Raw genomic sequence first — 17,373 nt, 5'->3', positions numbered from 1 at the left:
CAGTCAGTACTGAGATCATTATATCTGGGTCCATCCTTTACGTGATTGTTCTAATAGGGCTAATTTTAAAAAAATTGGTTCTTGCTTTTGGGATTATTAAAAACGACAAGTTCGTTATAGTGAAATTAGCCTATGTATATATACATATATATATTAGTGATCTAGGTTAGACACACAGGGTGAGGCAATCCACACACAGGCAAAGGGCGGGCACGAACCCAGGACCTCTCGCACTAAAGCATAGGGCTGATACCGCTGTTCCCCAGTACACGCTATGCTCTGCTATACACACACACCTGCACCCACACCCGCACCCGCACCCGCACGTTATATTTAGGGATTTTGTTATTCTGTTTTTATTTATTTCATTTTTCGGTGACTATTTTTTAGCTATTTTCAAGGTTTATGTTAATCGTTTTTTTTCAGGGCTTTTGCTTTTTATATACTATGAAATTATTGTTTACAGTTACTAAATCTTTATGGTAATAAATTAAATGCATGTGTAAATGCTCTCTCTCAAATTGTAATATAGCTATAAATCTTGTGAGCTAGAACAATCCATTGTTTTTCTGATGTTTATTGGATATACACCAGTTTTATTTTTCTTCTATCGGAGTTGTTTTATCTTGTTTTATCAGTTAAAACTGAAAATTAGAAGCCCTAGTTATACTGAAAAAATGTATTCTTGTGTGCTGTATGTTCATATTTTTAAAAATTCCAGTAAAATACAACTCCCTATGAGCAGCTTCATTAGTGAAACAAACCAGCACCATTTTTATCTTTCTCAATACAAGCACAGTACAGAAAGGAAATATATTCAAAATACAGACATGGCATTCAGCCAAACAGCAAGGAGAACTCCCAAACAACAAGCTTCAGACAAATAACAGATAAGGAAATCTTTTTAAAGAGCAGTCATATTTGTGTTCAAGGGGAAAGAAAGATAACTTTTGCGGATACAATTAAAATGGACAGAGTTTTTTTTTTTTTTTTTTTTCTTTTAACATTCCTGTCAATGACATGCCTCTTCTTGTATTTCTAAATGATTTGTTTGTATTAAGAATCCCAGTGAGGAGAGCTTATATGAATTTGAAAATCTGCAGATGCACCTACTGCCGTTAGTATTTTGAAAACAGCGATTTTCAACCTGGGGTACACATAAGAACATAAGAAAGTTTACCAATGAGATGAGGCCATTCAGCCCATCTTGCTCATTTGGTTCTTAGTAGCTTATCAAGTAGCTTATTAAGGATCCCAAGGTGTCAGCTTCAACAACATTACTAAGGAGTTGGTTCCAGACCTTCACAATTCTCTGTGTAAAAAAGAGCCCCCTATTTTCTGTTCTGAATGCCCCATTGTCTAATTTCCATTTGTGACCCCTGGTCCTTGTTTTTTTTTTTTCAGGTCGAAAAAGTCCCTTGGGTCAACGTTGTCAATACCTTTTAGAATTTTGAACGCTTGAATCAGGTCACCGCATAGTCTTCTTTGTTCAAGACTGAATAGATTCAAATTATTTTAGCCTGTCTGCATTTGACATGCCTTTTAAACCCAGAATAACTCTGGTCGCTCTTCTTTGCACTCTTTCTAGAGCAGCAATATCCACATACCCCTGGGGGTACTTCTAATGGTCATAGGGGGTAAGCAGGATGACTTGATGCACACTCAAATGCAAAAATAAAATGAATTTGCATCGTTATAGTAAATATTGCATGGTACTCACCTTTTATGTTTTAACTAAATACATGTACTGTCAAATTTAATGAAGGAGAAATACACTAAAATCTTTTTTTTTTTCATATTGGAAAATCTAATCACATTCTTGGCAGCTTTAATTTGTATAAGACTACCAGCTAATCTACTGGCATCCTACACCATAAAATAGATATCAGCATGAGATCAATACTCTAAAGGGCAACCCTGACAGTTCTGTTCCTTTCAGCATTGTCAGCGTCATGTGTTTAAAAAGGAACAGTGCTGTGGCCACTTTTTGTGTTCAAACCTGACAGGCATTTGTTTTCTAAACTCTCAGGCAAAAAGTTTTCAACAGCTGTTAAGCCGATGGCTTCATCCGTTTACAATGTAAGTAAAATGTCAAGGTCCTTGTGGCAATGTGTCTTTGGCTGCTTTTAACATTTCTGGCTTTGGTTTGAACAACTGCTTTACACATTTTGTTCTTCATCCCTGCTTGTGGCTGACAGCTTTCTCTGACTCACTGTGGACAATTTATAGCTGTCATTTGTATATGACAAAAATGCTAATTTCACTATTAAAGCTGTTACTACATATTGAGGAAACTTTGTTTTTTACGGTACATATCTGTTTTCAAAAGTTTCTATAAGTATTTTTTTAAGTATTATTTTTTTGTTCAGAATAACAATGATATCAGTACCTAACCTTCAAAATGCTTTTATATCTGTAACTGGGTGATGTTACCTGAGTGGGCCTTCACTGAATAATAATGAGTCAGACACAGAACAGTGGTTGTTGACATGCCACACAGGCATGCAGATTTAATAAACAACACAGGTATCACTAGGGTACCAGCAAAGGCAGCCCTAGTGTCAGATTGAATAAAAAAACAAAACAACGCTAAAAATAAAAGTTTGCCACACATGGCACATGCTAGCTCCACTAAAAGAGACATCCCATTCATGTAACCTACTACATGAACTAACCCTTACTATACAGGATTGGGAACAAAACCTTGAAACTAACCTCCTGCAAGGGTATCGTTTTTCTCAGGAGCAGACTTGATGTAAACAAACCAAGTTTTAGCTCAGTGCCCATCAGTGTAACCATGGCAGTCACCTCGAGCTGTGGCACAGACACTTTCTGAGCTGTGTGCAGGCTCCCCAGGCACACCCTCTAGCCAAACAGAACCTCCCGATCAGCTCAGCGCTGGGCGAGCCTTCCTGCTCAATTGGTTGCCTAGCAACGCTTCTCTTGTTACGTGTCCCAGCGACAGGGTCCTCCCTGTCACAATGTCAAAGAAAACATAGAGGCTCTGGGTGATCATTCTTTTCGCTTTGTTGTGTTATCTATCTATCCAAAAGTAATGACATCTGATTAGGCTGTAAGTAACATGCTAATTAGGAATAATTCACATTCTAAGTTCCTTCTCTCCAGAAAACTGTTACTGCTTCTTTGGTAAAACAATAGGGTCCCTGAGTGGCTCATCTAGTGAAAAATAAAACAAAAACAAAACTCTGCCAATAAGTCTTGTGGTGCCCTGTCACATTCTAAAATCAATCAAGAAGAACTAGGTTATTAATTTTAATACCGAGGCAACATCTGGTGAAATAAGGAGCACATCATTCTGAGGCCAATTCCTTTTTCAGGATTTGTGATCAGCTTAATACGTTTGAGCCTGTAGACACACACTGAATTTTAAAACTGATAACAGTAATTAGTCAATTAAGACTCTTTAAGTCAACACTAAATAACTAGTATGTTGTATTTTAGTTTAGTTTTTGAGCATCTGCTATATTTTAAATACTTCGTTCCCTGCAGGAGAGGTCTGATTTTTTTTTAAAAAATATATAGATGCTCAGAAACTAAACTAGAATACAACGTAATAATCATTTAGTGTATCCTTAGATGGTAAAAGTATATTTCATGGGACACAACAAAAAACACCAAAGAGAGCATGACAATATGCTCATTGCATCATTTAGTTTAACCCTCACTGTAAAAGTGGCAAAGAAAAGGCCCTTTAGGTGACAACCTATTGCTTCTAGTTGTACTCCCAAGTGGCAGATTTCCAGTCTCTTAAGACTTTGCCATTGATGGTGGAATTATGACCGCAGCTGTCACTGTTCAGTTTGTAAGAAAGCAGGCTTTGAATAGTGTATTTTCCCAAATCAGCCCTGGATTCTGTGTCAGTTTTCCAAACCATAGAGAATGTTCTCTCACTGCTGGCATTTGAATGTGGAATGACAAGCAGAGTCTGTATAATTCTATTTTGAACAGAGTAGGGAATCTTATCTGAAATCCACTTGTCATGTGTGCAATCTTTCCCCAGTACTTGTCCAGCTTCTCTTCAGTTGGGAGATCGTCAGGGTCTGTGAATTTGTAATCAGTGAACTCTTCTCTCAGGGTGTCTAGCTTACATTCTTCCACAACGTGATTGAACTGCATGGCCAAATTTATCACTACAAAAAGAGAAAGGCTATAACTATTAAAAAGTTCACTAACATTTAAATTTAGTAGACATATATGCATTTTCCCTCATCAATTTTTTATAATTATGATGCTTAAAGCCAAAAACTAATACTTTTGTCCAAAAAAATATTACCAAATAAACCTGAGATAGTAATATTTTTGCATACATAAGGGTACTTGTGTTAAATATCTGTGCCTATGTGAATATCTCATGCATGTCCGTCTTAAGTGTTACTAAATATTTGAATTCAATACTCATACAGTGTTTCAACTGCAGAATCATAAAAATGAATAAGTTATAAGCACTTGCTTCTGCAACCGCCAGACCTGCAGTTTATGTGGCATATTGAAATCAGTACAATATAGCCGATAATTTAGCATGGGCTTTGTAAAAAAATTTCAGTCATTGTGAAAGAACATATTATATACTCCTATCTTATTATTATTATTATTATTATTATTATTATTATTATTATTATTATTATTTATTATTAGCAGTTGTCACAAAATATACTCATTGAATCACAGTAGAGTGTGATATAGCTACGCTACTTTTTTCTCGTCTGCCTGTCCTCTAAATCAGCTCAGCAAGTTTATAACTGTCCTTTGTAATTCAAACTTGTGAACGTTACAAACCCAGTGTTATAAACCCAAGTGTTGTGATCAATGCCTTGATCAGTCATCTCTTGATCACGTATGCTAATTCTTTTGTATTAGGTGTAGGGCTGGTGACAGGCTGGCTGTTGTTAGCATTTATTAGACTCTGCTGTGGGCACTCCAATTCAGCCACACATCCTGGGCTGTCGATACCAGCAGTTGAGACAGTGAAATTGAGGACACCAAGCCGGATTTACCAGCAGGTCAAACACAACAAGTGCCACCCAGGGGGAAAGGGAGAGGTCAGATCCAGATCCAGTACCTGAGAAACAGCTGTTGTCCCTGTGGCTCCTCCTGCATCTGCCGCTTCAGCACCACCAGCACTAAGGACAACTACACCTGCTGCAGGAGCTTCTCCAAGAGTAATTCAGGAAACAGATAAAGATGACACAGTTTGAAAATTTATACATCCCAGTGATGGGGCTTTGACAAGCTTCAGGCCCAACGCCACATGCAAAACGGAACATAGACACCCCACTCTGTTGTTTATCTCTGTGCAACTGCTACTTCACATTCAGTGCTGTACCGTGGCAGAGGCACAACGGGTATTGAATGTTGACCCCTGGGAACTATCTCTGGAGGAAATACAAGCTTTCATTGCAATCCTGTATGTGAGTGGCACATACGGTGGCAAAAAAACTTATGTAGAGAGTTACTGGTCACAAGTGTGGGGACTTCCCAAGGACACTGGAACTAGGGGTGCTGGAGGTGTGGCAGCACCCCCTTGGCTTTGCATGGCTTCCATCATATAAAAGGGTTACAGTTTTGTTCAATGGCTTTCAGCACCCCCACTTTAAAATCGTTCCAGTGCCACTGGGTCTTCCCTTCTTCAAGGAAACAGTGTCACAGAATTGCTTTCGGGAAATCCTGAGATTCATACGTTTTGATTTGAGAACAAGAGCAGCCCGACTTATTACAAACAAATTTATCATGGCATCAGAGGTTTGGGACAGCTTCATTACAAATAGCATTGCCTGCTGTACGCGTGGACCTAACATCACCCTGGATGAGCAGCTGTTTCCCACGTTGTTGCTGGACACAGCACATGTACAGTACTTCTCTCCATTTCGGCAGGGAGTTGAAGGAAAAAAACCCCACCTTGGTAGGGTATGTGAACAAGGCAAGACGAGCACGCCCCCCTGCACTCCACTACACTCTTCAAGCAGAACAACTGTGCCATCCTGAGTGTGTATAGCTGTAAAAATATAAAAATGCACGGATTCTAAGCTCTGCACAAATTATTGACCGTCGGGACTGATGCTAAACAAAAGCCAGAGACTGTTGCATTTAAGAACGCAATGAAATACGGTGTGGATATACTGGCTCAAATAACACGGCTGTATTCTGTCAAAGGTATTATTTGCAGGTGGCCTGTGGCTGTTTTTTATAATGTTTTGGACCTGGCGGCCATCAACCCTTTGGTTTTGTACAAGGAGAACACCGGCAACACTCTGAGGGACTTCATTTTGAAGCTAGCCCTGGAGCTACGGTAGAAACATTTTGATAAGAGACACGAAAGCTGACTGGCAAATACCCCTCAACTTTCAGCCACACAAAAGCTGACTGACCAATACCCCTCAACTTTCAGCCAGTGCTATGCCCACTGGCACACAGAATAAAAGACAATGCCAGGTTGCTAAATGCAATAAAAACAGAACTTTTGATGCATGTTTTCTGCATAGCTTGTACTTAGAAAGCTGTAATAGAACTGTGAACAGACAGACAGAACCTTTGAACTGTTTCACTCAAAGCGCTTTCACGTTGCATAAGTTATGTTATATTTTTGTTTTATGCTATTTTTACAACTAGTTATTTATGTTTTATAATTTTATATGTGCATACAGCTTTCTACACCTGTTTACACAGACGTTTATTGCAGTTTTTCATGTTTATGTATATGTGTTCTTTTTGAAAAAAAGAAAAAATTTCAATGTAAATACGGTGTTTCTGCTATGAGAATGTTATGTATGATGTTCATAAATAAAAATATGAAGTTGTATCTGATTGTTTGTTTTTCATTTTCATTTCGGAGCTGTTTTAAAATGGAGCCGCACATTTTGCGAGTGCGGAGGTTATATGCAGTCTGAAATCTCAGCGGTTCCAGTGTTAACATCACTTCCGATTCTATTCCCTCCCGGTTCCCAGTGACATCTTCAGAGTACATCCTAGTATGATTATTGGTTTCTGAGTACGATTGCGAGTGTGAGTAATGGGTTCTCTGCACACCCATAGTCGCATATCATGTATACAATTTTTGAGGAGCTTTCAATAAACAGCAATGCAGTTAATTACGTTTTGCTGTCTGTTTGTTTTTAATGCTGATAAAGTAGCCAACAGAAGCTGACACATTATGCAAACCAGCCAAAAGAGACTTGAGCTTTCTTCTTAAGCAGGAAGATTAATGTAAAGGAATGGAGGCTTGCAAAATGAAAGACAGTTGGATCTTGTCACAGTAAATGTGTGTTTCTGTCTTTACAGACGTCTAACCTTTTTCAGGCAATTAAAGGTTCTGATACAACAAGGATGGTATCAGTGAGCTGTGCTTTATTGTGAGTGACTTAAGCAGAATGAAGGATGGCTCTATTCACTTCCTAGCTAATTGGATTACTGCTCAGTGTGCTACAATAACCATAGAATTTAGTAATAGAAGCACAAGCTGCATAAAAGGCCCATTTCATAGTGAAATGAGCTGTAGTTAGTTGATAAGAACCTCGACAGAGGAAGGTTAGCACATTGGGGAATTGTATGTTAGAAGTGGGGGCATCTTGGTTATTTCTGTAGTTTCATGCTCATCACTCCAAAAAAAGGTTATTGTTTTCAGAAGCGGCATCAAGAATCTGTGAAAGTACAAAAGTACAGTTTGATATAAGTTGCCATATGTATGCACATTGATATATCGTAAAATTCAGTTGTTACTACATTATCTTTTCTTGATGTCAATGTAATATCAGACAGTTGACAAATAGGGGCTGTGGTTCAGGTTTAATATCTGCTATTCACAGACTACTTCTTTATGCATTTACATATGGAGAACATTCAACTCACTCTAGGAATCCAGCCTATTAAATTATTGACAGAAATGAAACTGAAGACACAAGCAGTACATACAGTACTATCATTGTTTAAATCCTTTTGTACTTCCATAGCGTAATCTTTTTGACACATTTGGACCTTGCTGTTTTTTTTTTTTTTTTCTGTACTCAGTTCTTTGCTTACGAAGATGTATGTAGCCTGCAAGGGAAGCAATGTTCCTAAAATCATTCACATCTCCTGCATCCCAACACAATTTCATCTGATCTGTCTGTTCTTTTAACTTAAGCTGGTTTGAATGCCATCCTTTTTTAGATTACTTTTGACAATTAAAGACACTGATATTTTTTTTAATATAAATGCTTTCACAGCGTCTTTGTTTAAAACACCATGCTGTCATTGACCATGTGCAAATCCTATTCAAATATTCTCAACTAGTCTGCCAGATCTTTGCACCTGAACACCAGTCAGACTTATTTCTCATGCCTATTTATTACTATAGATTGCCTGAGTTCACATTAAGCTTTTGGCCACATAGGTGACACTTCAACCAATATTATTGTTCTACTATTGAGAATGTTTTCTATAAATGATCACTCTGACTGTCCCAAATAGTGGGATGCGCCAAAGTGGCTTGATTCTTTTTTGGTTTATGGGACTGTGATCTTTTGCAGGGTCACACTTATTGTAATATCACTAAAATGTAAATGAATAACAATACAATATGAAACCATTAAAGATGGGAACTACTGCACATAATAACACAGTATATATTACAGCTTTACAAAAAGAAAGTCAAACAAGAGTTCACATGAAAAGTACTCTGAATTACTGAAATACAAAAAATAATATAGTATAATATAGTTTATTAAACTATATTCCACCTACATTTTATTAGATTTTAAAATCTGCCTGCAAAAAACGCCATCACAGGATATGTTATAGTTTGCTCAATAGCCTCAGAAGCCCATAACAAGGGTACATATTCATAGCAACAATGGAACAATGGTACATATGCATAGCAACCATTGGAACATATTCATAGCAACAATGGAGCAATGGTACATATGCATAGCAACCATTGGAACATATTCATAGCAACAATGTAGCAATGGTACATATACATAGCAACCATTGGAGCATATTCATAGCAACAATGTAGCAATGGTACATATACATAGCAACCTTTGGAACATATTCATAGCAATAACTAAGCCCTTTTTTGCTTTCTGAAGATAAGCTTCAACAACTTTTAAATGAAAACTAAAAAAGCTGTAATAAAACTTCTCTAAAAATAAAGACTAGAAGCCTCGGAGACATACGAGCCACAAGACCAGACCCTCCTTCTGCAAGAGTACAACTCTGCTATAAACCAAATGGAGATAAAGCTGTCTTTAAGGGTTTAATAAACATATTGGTTTATACTGGATATTTTGGGTAAAGTGGAAGACTAACGCCCCCTCTAGTTGAAAGTTGAAGTTAAAGATAATTTAAATTATAATTTTATTGTTTGTATTTAAAAAAAAAGAAAAAAAAACAGATCTGCCAATGGCTTAATTATTTTGTTTCTTTTAAAACAGCCTCCAAAAATGTACACTTACTGTACAGCCTCTGAATACTAACATGAGGAAGCACCATTGTTGCTATACTATGTTCAGATACTGTCAGGAATAGGGTATAAATTATACAAAAACAACACAAAGGTGGACCAACTGTACATGATCAGCAATACACTGTGATAGAAATTTCAAAAAGCAATGTGATCCAACCAATTTCCCAGTCCCCAAGCAGTTTGCTCTTTGGCAAGTTATATGTAGGATTGGATAAAGGAGACCCCGGACTCCTCTGAAGGGAGAAGCAGACAGTCAATCAATGTCTTTTTCTCTGAGTCTGTGATTCACAGCAATGGTTCTCTTTCATCCGTAAACTATCAATTAACTAACCTGCCTAATTATCCTCTATATTAAATTCCTTCCAGGAGTAGGTGGCAGTGCGGTTCTTTTATAAAGGGTGTCTCCCTATTTTATTATATTGTATTATTATTCAGCAATTCAGTCTGCTTTTTCAAATATTATTCCTACAAATACAGTTTAATATGTTGGCCTGTCGTGCTTAATAAATAATAAAAACTAAAATAGATAACTTATTTAAACTCATAAATGGATTGCCCAAAAACAGTACTTGTGGTTTGTGTTTTGTTGTTGACCATGTCCATCTTGGATAGTTAAAATGCTTGATTAAAACGTATTCCAATTCACTTGACTTTTGTTGTTACCAGAAAATAAAATATTACTTGACATAAAGACTGCATGGTACCTTCAAGTTTTCTTACTCATTCTGTGCTTAACTTAATGAGCCACTTACTAAAAACAGTGGACCACATTTATAGTCTGTAGTCTACTTTTACTTTTTCTACAGACAGGAATTACTCCACAAGTTCTGTAAAACTGACAGTTGGTGGAACATGTTCTTTCACGTAACCCCCTTGATAAACAGTACCAAATGTGTCCAAGTATATATTTGGCCAATGCTAATCTAGGATTTTTATCAAGATGGACTGGGAACTCAAATACTAGGCAATGATATCCTTGTGAAGAGCTTGTACAAGTGCAGAGGTAACATGTAAACATACATCCTCTAAAGGAGAGTATACTTTTAATCACTAAATATTACTCAATATTTTAAAAAGCAAAAGATCCCTCCCCTAAAGTAAAAGGAAAACTGTCTATGTATTTGTGTTTTAAGTTTCTAGCAGGAAAAAAGGTCATTAAATGTAATTGATTCAGTATATTTTTAATGATCTGAAATAATCATGAAATAGCGCCCTCCTTTAATTCTATTCTGCTGGCTTGTCCAAGATGGATCCTTGATTGACGCACTTTTTAACATCACTAGTACAAGTTTATAGCAGTGTGAGAGTGGCTTCACTTATAAAGTGCCCTTAGCAATGTGTGTGTGTGTGTGTGTGTGTGTGTGTGTGTGTGTGTGTGTGTGTGTGTGTGTGTGTGCGTGTGTGTGTGTGTGTGTATGTGTAACTATAAAGGGAAACTAAATACCAAGTGTGATGCTCTCCAGGGGAATTAAACACCTACCTTGTGTTTATAGCAGTCAGTAAAGTATTGCAGTAGTGAAGATTGTGATGGTGAGCGGTCACTGTATATTGTAGATCTGTCTAAAGAGAAAATGCTGCAAGTGAAAGTGTGTGTGTTGGGTTTCACCTACAATTCAAGGATTCCCATGGGAAAATATAAAAGATACATTTATAAGTTGGTGCTTTTAAAAGGAAGGCAATATGGCATCCTAAGAAAGAGAGATGGGTTTAGTGCCCTGAGCTGTTGGTTTCTGCATGCTGATCTAGTGTACTGAATAAGGGACTGTGTGTTGTGCTGCTGTTTAAAGTGTGGTGGGCATTCATATGCACTGTGGAGCTTCCTGCAAATAAAGTTTCCCTTTCACCTTTTTTCTACAAACTGGTGTGTACTTGTTTTTTCCTCAAGTCTTTGTCATGTGGAGGTCAGCGTCGCTCGGTCCTTAAAGAGACAAAGATGCCTGAGTTTATGATTTATTTCTGTCGTTTTCAACATTATTTTAATTAACACACATGGTCAACGTTATAAGTAGTTTAACAGTATTTCTATTTGACATCTGCACATTGTGTACTGTACAAAACCAGCTGCATTCTAGAGCTGTATTGCTGTCTTCATTACTTGATTACTGTTAAGTCTCTGGATTGGGTTTCAAGTCATTTAGTGTTTTATATGTCAATAGTAAGATATTTTAATCAATTCTAAAACACACTGGAAGCCAGTACACTGAGGCCAACACCTGAGTTATATGAGACTTAATTTTTCAAATGTGAGCCTCAATACTCAACTTAGAATCAAATATAACCTAACAGCAAAACTTCTATCTTTTCTGAGTTCAATTGTAAGCCATTTTCAGACATCCAACTTTTGATATCAGGAAGACACTATTAACCCTTAGCGATCCATTCGTTCAGCGTTTGTCAGGCATGTCAGGTCCAATTTATTTTCACACGCGTTGATTCTTTTACACGCGCTGTTTAAATGTTTTTTTTTTTTCAGAGTAAAATAGGTTTAATAGGCACTGAATCACAAAAGGGCACTCAGTACTGCATCTCTAGCCAAACCCCACCCCTTGGTCACTGTATTTTTCACATGCCTCTTTATAGATATGCATACTGATAAATACTCTCCTGATCACTTGTTTTATCACCAAACTCCTCAATAACGCAATCCAGGTCATTATTTATTACTATTTTATTACTCTGTAAATGTCAGAGATATTCTTTGAGCACTGGATGCAGAAGCAGCTATCTCTTTTGTTTATGTCTGTGTTAACTCTATGGTACATGTGGCTATGAGAGTCGCCTTTTTTCGGCTTCATTCGGCTCCTATCTGTCTCACTCGGCCATTGAAAGGTTTTCTCAGCTTTTTCCGGAGAAAAAATTACTAGGGAGCTGTTCTTTACGTCTTTTTGATGATGTCGGACAGGGTCCGACATTGGACTGGAAAGGCAAAATTGTAATGTTGGACCTAGTCCAATATAGGACCGTAAACGGTTAAGGCCAGAATAGTAGTGATGTTACCAGGTTTCACAGAAAGTTGTGTTCTCAGCATAACAGTGAAAATGAACACTGTTTATGAATAATATCACCCAGTGGTACCATATGTATAAAAATAATAATAAGGGACTGTGGAAGGGTAGTGGGTAATTCACTGACACAGGAGACAGACAGGTGAATTTGGCAACACCGCACAGGTGCCCAGTTTTATTTCAGGGTGCTATTTTTTCTTTAATCCCACAGATGGCGCTGTGGGTCCGTGGTCTGATTTGCCAATGATGGTAAACAGAACCACGGGCATACCAAGCGATGGTACACAATACCAGAGCCCTTGCAGGTGCTTTGAAACAATAATTCAAAACAGAAGGCACAAAGAAACAGGGAAAATAAAACAGTAACAAAACTACAAAGAAAAGGTGCTGCACTTTGCAGCGATATTCCGGTTTCCGCTGCCCGTGCAACCCGGATCACCGTCCTACACTGCCGGCTCACTAGCCTGCTCTGATATACTAATCAGGGGTCTGCCCAAGGGTTCCCTGCCCTCAATGTCTTGCTCTGAACCTTCGTTTCTTTTTCTCCCATTGGTTCTCGGTCGTGGACCAGCACTTCTGCACTCTCGACGCGTTTAACAGGGCAGACCTGAGGAAACAACAGAGCGTTAATTTATAGGGCTAACAATCTCCCAAGACTCGCCTCTCAGCTATTCAGAGAGGGGGAAAGTCCACACACCCACTTTCCCACCTCCCCGTGTCACTGCCACGACTCAAGGAGGTTGTTGGACAACTGCCGCCCTCTTCCTGCAGCCCTGTGAACACGCCAGCAGAGTCAGCATAGATCTCCCTGGCTACAGGGACCAAGAAAAGAGCCCTGGGGGACACCACAAATACTAGTAGATAATCCTGATAGACTCCTCTAAAGAAACAAAGTACTGTCTGTTAGTTAGATACGACTTAAACCAGTTTAGAACAGTTCCAGTCAGGCCAAACCAGCTTTTGTGACAATCAATTTAAATGGTACGATCCACAGTATCAAATTCAGTGCGAAGGTCTAAAAGAAGAGTTAGAGTTGGCACTCATCAGTTAGTCATTTACTACTCTGACAATGGCAGTCTCTGTATTATGAGCAAATCAAAACCCTGAATGAAACATTTCAAGGACATTGCTGACATCCAGAAATATGTGAATTTGTTTGACTGCTTCCTTTTCAAGAACCTTAGCTAAGAATGACAAGTTGAAAATGGGTTTAAAATTACTCAAAATAGTACAATCTGTTATATTTTTTTGAATAGAGGCTTAACCAAAGCCGTTTTTAAGGCAACTGGACTTTTTTTCCAGTTGACAGAGATCATTATTATATAGTAAGAACATCAATACACAAATAACAAAGTATCCTTAAGGAATCAATTTGGTATTGGATCTAAGGAACAGGTGGAAGATTTAATCTGCATAACTAACATATTCAAATCCTTAAACAAAGAAAACGATTCCATAACAGAGCCGATCTGTCTAGTGGGCACATTCATAAAGGAACCATCCCAAGGAATTTGATCCCTAATAGTAACAATGTTATTTTGAAAACAGTTAAGAAATTCTTCACTTAGTGGGAGAGGCTTCAGTATAACGAGGTGCAGCAGGTGATGGATTTACTAATATGTCAATAGTTAAAAAAAAACAAAAACACAAGTTATTTTTATTAACATCAGTAAGGTTTGCAAAAGAGCAACATCTGGCTGTCCTCAGAGCTTTATTCACTTTAATAGATATTGTTTTCAAATATCATAGTGAATGTGCAATTTAGTAACCCTCCATCTGTGTTCTAGTTTGCAGCATTCCCTCTTCATTTTGTATAGGGTACTGTTAGCCCATAGTGCAGTTTGCTTAGAAAAGGCTGTCAAGTTTTGACTGGGGCCACAATTTCAAAAGTACATTAAAAGGCAACTATATCTGTCAACTAACTCATCAGTAGACGAGAGTGGGTAGTGATAAGTGGTGATAGTTTTAATACTAGGCAATGCAGCCTCAAAAAGAATACAAAAATAATCAGAAATGGTAAGACCTACTGTTGATGAATTATGAACCGCTAAACCTTGAGCAATGACTAATCAAAAGTATGAATACAGCTGTGGAGGAACTAAAGCGAAATCTACTACCACTGTACACAAAAGAAGATATGTAGCAGTGCACAAGCACACAGGATACCAGTACAACAGCAGTACAAACCTAAACCTCACAAACACATTATAGAAAACATGGCAGAACTTAATATCATATATGTGTTCTGCAATGATCAATTTAATGAAGCTTAATTAAAAGCAGTATTCAATAAAAACACATTCTAAAACACACCGTAAGCAAAAGGGACTGGCAAATTACATTATATGTCTGACTACTTGATTCATTTCAGTTATTGATTCAATCCAAGCAATAAGTCAGGGCCTAAGAAGTTATTTACCCCCAGAATAAAACGATGTAGTTGCACACTAAATGGATATGACTTGTTCTTCAAAGGTCACAATATCTTCCTCTTACAGTGCTGCTAATAACAGTATACATAATAAACCTGTATTTACTGGCAGGCTGCTGATTACAGTGCAATGTTGTTCGGCTCCATTATTATAAATGGCACACAGGGTTAGGTTTAGGTCAAGGTAAGGCTGTTTAAAGTACCACTCTGGAAGTCATAGATGAGTCAAGCCTCTATTATTCACCAACAAGCACAACTGAATCAAATCTGTTGTATGCGATGGGCACAATATACAGTAGAACTGAGACTTTACTTATATAGAGGGGTTATAAATGCCTGTCAAGGCTGCTTTTAAAAAGTACATTCATTTTACATACATGGAAGAACGCATGGCTCACTAAGACGGTCGTAGCCTACACAATTTATTGTTTGAGAATGAACATTAGTATTAATTATGGGATTTGGTAGTTACAGTACTGTAATATATTCTTGTGCTCAACCAGCGTGGCTGGAACCAGCTCATTTTAGTTGCCTTTGCCTTTAGTAGTCCATTACCCACAGATAAAGAACAGTTAGCATGTTTATAGTTAGGTCATATTTGTAAGTTGTTTGGATGAAGTTTAAATGCCTGAACTTTTGCAGCTTTTTTATTTTCAAATAAACCTACTTTTGTTCACTGTAAGATAAAACAAAAACAGATCAGATGGTTAAGACAATGGTTAAGATAAACACTAGCACGCTTACAACAGTGAGGTACCATGACTATAATATTCAAGTCACTGTTATATTTTGCTAACATTGAAATAGGCCCAAGTGCCCTCTTCTTTTAGATTATGGGGTATAACAAGCTATGGATTTTTTTAAAATCAACCTGGTGCTGGAATCTAAAATAAATTTGGGGCTCTATACACAATGTTAAAATCTGAATTCATAAGTAATAATAGCTATTTAATTGTATTTTTCCGGTGCCAGCATGACAGATAGGCTTTCTAATCGAACACTGTGCAAGGAAATGAGATATTTATGACTCGGTTCAAGCCTGTCAAAAAGAGAGAGCTTGTTGTACAGTGAATGTGACTCCAGTTTAAGTTACAGGTATTACAATATTAATTCTTTAATATACAAGTTAATTTCCCCTCAGTGTTCGAGTAGAAGGCCTGCTAGTCTGTCACATACTGGAACTGGGAAGGTAAGACTGCATGTTTTGTTTTGTTTTAGTGTCGTAATCATTATTTTTCGACAACTTCCTCTACTGCTGCACTAATTAAATCATTCACAAGTACAGTCCTAATTACATGAAGGTTTTTGCATTATATTTGTTCTAGTTACATTTGCTTATTATTTACATATTGTTTCCTAATATGGCATTACTTTAAATAGAACTTAACCGATGATTTATTCATCAACACACCTATTTTCTAGCTCATTTGGCTGAGTTTCAGATTCAGGCAAAGCTCTGATAGGAATCATATATATATATATATATATATATATATATATATATATATATATATATATTAGATATATATATATATATTTTTCCAGGACTAGAGATCAAATATGCTTTTATTATTATTATTATTATTTATTTTTAATAGGGTTATGTTTATATCATTTTAAAGCACTATGAAATCAATCTTGATCCTTTCCACTGGCAGAGCTATATTGAATCCGCCCCAGTTAGGATTGAGGGGAATTGTTCTCTAACCCATTCTAATGGAGGAAGTTACAAAGTGTGCCATTGTGAGTGAGGCTAAGCAATGGGTGTTAGAGTGTTAAATCTGGAAATGGAGCGAGCGGGGGAGGTGGGGAGGGAGATGTTGCTAGAAGGGAAATATGATTTATGATATTTCTGAGATTTACAGATTGGTTTCATGCTGCAGGTGGAAATGTAGCAATATTAACTATACATGATTAGTTTATGGCACACACTAATTTATTCCGTGACCTTGCTCAAAGAGACTTTTGAGCTGCTGAAATATTCACTATCAACCTTTCTGTCTTGCCCCCTTCCTGGGTTTTGGGCTAATTTATTTAACACTTCTTATAAAAATATATACCAATGTATTTTTTGTCAGCAGTTATCCTCGACTTCAGCTTGAAGTGAGGTTTAAAAAAAAAGGGTATTTATGGTGTTCAGCATCTTCTGAAGTGAGATGTGCAATATTTCAAAAGGAAATGATCCCTTTGTGGGGATTAGTATTTCAAAGTAAGTCAAAATCTGTGATAGGCAATCAGAGCATGGGGGGAAAAAAATGATTTCACTGTAGCCATAGTCTGACAGTTTGTTAACAAGTAAATTAAATAGATATTTATGCACATCAATACAATTCAAACTTTATTGGCTCAAACCACCTAGAACCCTCACCTATCTTACTAAATTAACCTGTAGCTTGCATGAGTTCTGGTATTCCTAGCCACACTGATACAAACATATTCTGAAACAGATCCTTAAAAAGAATGCACTGAAGAGGCTA

At 37.2% G+C, this 17,373-nt stretch overlaps 1 protein-coding gene across 1 annotated transcript in view; it reads left to right on the top strand.

Annotated features, from left to right (window-relative positions):
* Positions 1 to 17,373, top strand: part of LOC121312712 (RNA-binding Raly-like protein) — a 148,024-nt gene that overhangs the window by 43,888 nt on the left and 86,763 nt on the right. The window lies entirely within an intron of this gene.

The sequence above is a fragment of the Polyodon spathula genome, chromosome 3 (assembly GCF_017654505.1).
Source record: "Polyodon spathula isolate WHYD16114869_AA chromosome 3, ASM1765450v1, whole genome shotgun sequence".
NCBI lineage: Eukaryota > Metazoa > Chordata > Actinopteri > Acipenseriformes > Polyodontidae > Polyodon > Polyodon spathula.
Note: the sequence above shows the minus strand (reverse complement) of the source record. Positions and strands in the feature narration are given on the sequence as shown.